Below are 3193 nucleotides of genomic sequence, written 5' to 3'. Positions count from 1 at the left end.
TGCTCCCAAATACTCATAATACTACTCAATGGGGAATGCTTACAACGTCCAAGCTCTGTCCCCCTCTGTCCTGACACCTTTATGTCGTACACACACACACTTTAAATCTATCTGTCTAAAGTTTATTTATTTATTCCATGAGAGAAAGAGAGAGAGAGAGAGAGAGAAAGACCTCTAGCAGATCTTCATGCCATGATCCACCCTCTCCCTCAGCCAGCTCCTGATCATGGGCGCACACATGCCCTGCCTACTCAGATTGGTCCCAGCTGCAAACCTGGAAACTTCCCATGTGGGTTAGCCTTGTGTTTTATCACTGTGCCGTCACCAGGCCACTAAAACTTCACATAAATTAACTCATTTAATCTTCCCAGCAATCCTCTGAAATATTATCATCCCACTTTGCAGATGGGGAGATTGAGGAACAGAAATGGGGCATAATTTGCCCGAGGTTACACAAGTAGTAAGTAGCCCGGAGCCCATGCTCTTGATCACTATGCTGTCAAAGAGTACTGTTACAAAATCTTACAAACCATGATATCAACGTTTATTTGGGTACTAAACATTTTTACAGAATTACTTTTCGATTGAAACAGTTCACCAAAGAGATGGAGAGAAGGGGAAAGAGAAAACACCCCCAATGGGAAGCAGTTGTGCTGCAATCTCTCTTTCTCCACCCTGTTAGGATTTTGGGCACAAACACATACATGCCCAGAGTGCTCTTTAAGCTGCTGGGTCTAGGATTTGAACTGCTATCAGCCATGTGAGATCCAGCTCTCTAGGCTACAGGCCCAGCCTATTTATTTATTTATTTAGCTATAGGGCATGTGTGTTTGCTGGAGAGAAAGAGAGAAGGAGAGTGCGAAAACACTCCCCACGAGGGATGGGCACATTGTAATCTCTTCTCCACTCACCTCTTGGGATTTTGGAGCACATACATACACATGTCCAGAGTGTTTTCCAAGTCACCAGGTCTGTGACTTGAACCACAGAGTCAGCCATGTGGGATCCAGCCACTTTAACCATTATGCTACCTAGCTGTCCCCTTTACAGTATTCTTAATTCATTATTTTCCTTAGCATATCTGAAAGACATATTTGTACTATTATGGGCCTGGCACATAATAATAATAACTACTATGGAAAGCCTGTGGGTTTTCATAAAAGGTAACACAAGAAAGTCTGAACTAGCTTACTTGGCTGGCTGTCTGATCATCAGCTCAGACTTCCTGTGTGGACTTGGCGAGACAAATCCAGGGCTCCCAGCCTGGAATGAACATATGTGTATAGCCCAAACTCTAGCCCTCAGCTTCACTCACGGTGACAGTTACCAATCTGGGGCCTCTCAGCTCCAGACTTAGCCTTCTTTCCTTACTCTGGGATAATGGACCTAAACCCAGTAAGCAATCCTTTGCCAGCTAGTATGGGTTAAGCTTTGTTGGCAAAACCCTGGAGGGACACTGAGAGGAAAGGGCTTCTTGTTCCAGTGGTGTGCTCTGTCAGGCTCCTGCGACGGCATGCACAGTATTTTCCTGTGGTTACAGGCCATGATGCCTCCCTAAGAGCATATCCCCCTGAGTGACTACTAGAACCCACTGAAGAAGCATTGCAGTTGAGTGTCAAAAGCAGGGCACCTCCTCTGGAACAGTCTTCCTGGTACCCCGTGGACAGTTTCCCAGTGGATGACCTCCTCAGCATCCAAAGGCAGGGTTCGGGAATCTCACCCATGACCTGAACTTCTCCGCCATCCTGAGAGGTACAGCTATACCCTTTCCCATGAGGCCTCTGTCTCAGCCCTGGGAGGAGAAGGCCTCTTTCTTGAATGCTTTATCTCATCTCTAGGACTGATAGCTGCTGCTGTCTCAGATACTCCTGTATTCTTTTTTTTCTTTTTAGTTTATTTTTACTTCTTCCATGAGTGAGGGACAGAGAGATAGCACTCTCAGAAGGGTTCTGATGTTGTCGTCTGCTCCTAGACTCAGCCAGCACATGGGCATGTTCACCCGCTGTCCTCTGGGAGGTCTCCATGTAGAACTGCCTCACAGAGGAATGCATTTTTACTGCTGTGCCACCATGCCACCCTGTATTCCTGGATTATATAGAGCTCTTTTTACCTGCCTTTTTTTTTTTCTTTATTCATGATAGAGCACATGTGCATGCTTGTGAGAGTGAAGAGAAAAAGAGAGAGATGAGCACCCTCCATAGGGTCTGGCCACGTTGTGATCCCCTTCCTCCAGTCCTCCATTTTTTTTTTTTTAATGGCTCTTTTCAGATTATTGCAGGAAGGAGTTACACTAGACCAAGTTAAAAGCAGACCCCAAGTGGTTACATTATACAAGCTGTGAGGTTTTTAAACTTGTGACAAGGGACAGAAAGGAAATTCTACTCATTTCAAGGAAATCCTCACTTAAGCTTCAGTGCGCCACAAAAACTTAAGACCCATAAACCTTCAGCTGACCGCCCTTAGCCAGTCCAGTCTCTACAAGGAACTGGCATGTGTCCTTGCGCTGGTCACCCTGTAGCTGAGTTACTTCTCCGTATTCTGGATGATCATTTACAGTACCATGGCAGGCAAATGTCTTCTTAACTGCCTTCACTAGTTTCTTTTTATTGTAATCAACAGCAATCCCTTGGACAGTAGTAAGGGTCTTCCTGTCATTTCTCTGTTGAATTCTTTTTTTAATATGTTTTTTTAAATTTACATTCATTCACCGTACATCATTACAGCATACAAAATGAGATTTTCCATACAGAGTACAGTGTATGTTGTCTCAGTCAAGTACATCAACATACATTATTGTCAGCAAATAATTTTCCATTTCTTGTTTCCTGTATGTTTTGCTTTTTTTTTTTCCTCATCCTTGTTTCTCTATCTCTTCCCCTTTGCCATCTCCCACTCTCCTCCACCACTGTCTCTGGTATCTATGTTTGCTTTCTATACTGTTTTCCCCCCACATTTTATTGAATTACTAAAGATCTTAATTAATCTAAATATTTTCATAGCAAACACAGCTGATATATACATTTCCATGAACACAAGTCTAACTTAAGGCATCCTATAAAGTAGCAGCTAGCTGGGGCTATATATCTTACTGCAGTCATCAAATAGATTTTTTTTTCTGAAATTTTTCTTTGTAGTAACTTAATTTGCATTCTTGGCAGAATGACTCCCCTCATGGAGCTAATTTTCTCACCTG

At 43.4% G+C, this 3193-nt stretch overlaps 1 pseudogene; it reads right to left on the bottom strand.

Moving 5' to 3' along the window:
- Positions 1 to 2428: 2428 nt before the first annotated feature.
- Positions 2429 to 3193, bottom strand: part of LOC102483005 (eukaryotic translation initiation factor 1 pseudogene) — a 2656-nt pseudogene continuing 1891 nt past the window's right edge.

The sequence above is a fragment of the Tupaia chinensis genome, unplaced genomic scaffold, assembly GCF_000334495.1.
Source record: "Tupaia chinensis unplaced genomic scaffold, TupChi_1.0 Scaffold000527_1, whole genome shotgun sequence".
NCBI classification, from domain to species: Eukaryota; Metazoa; Chordata; class Mammalia; order Scandentia; family Tupaiidae; genus Tupaia; species Tupaia belangeri.
This window is presented reverse-complemented; position numbering and strand designations above follow the sequence as displayed.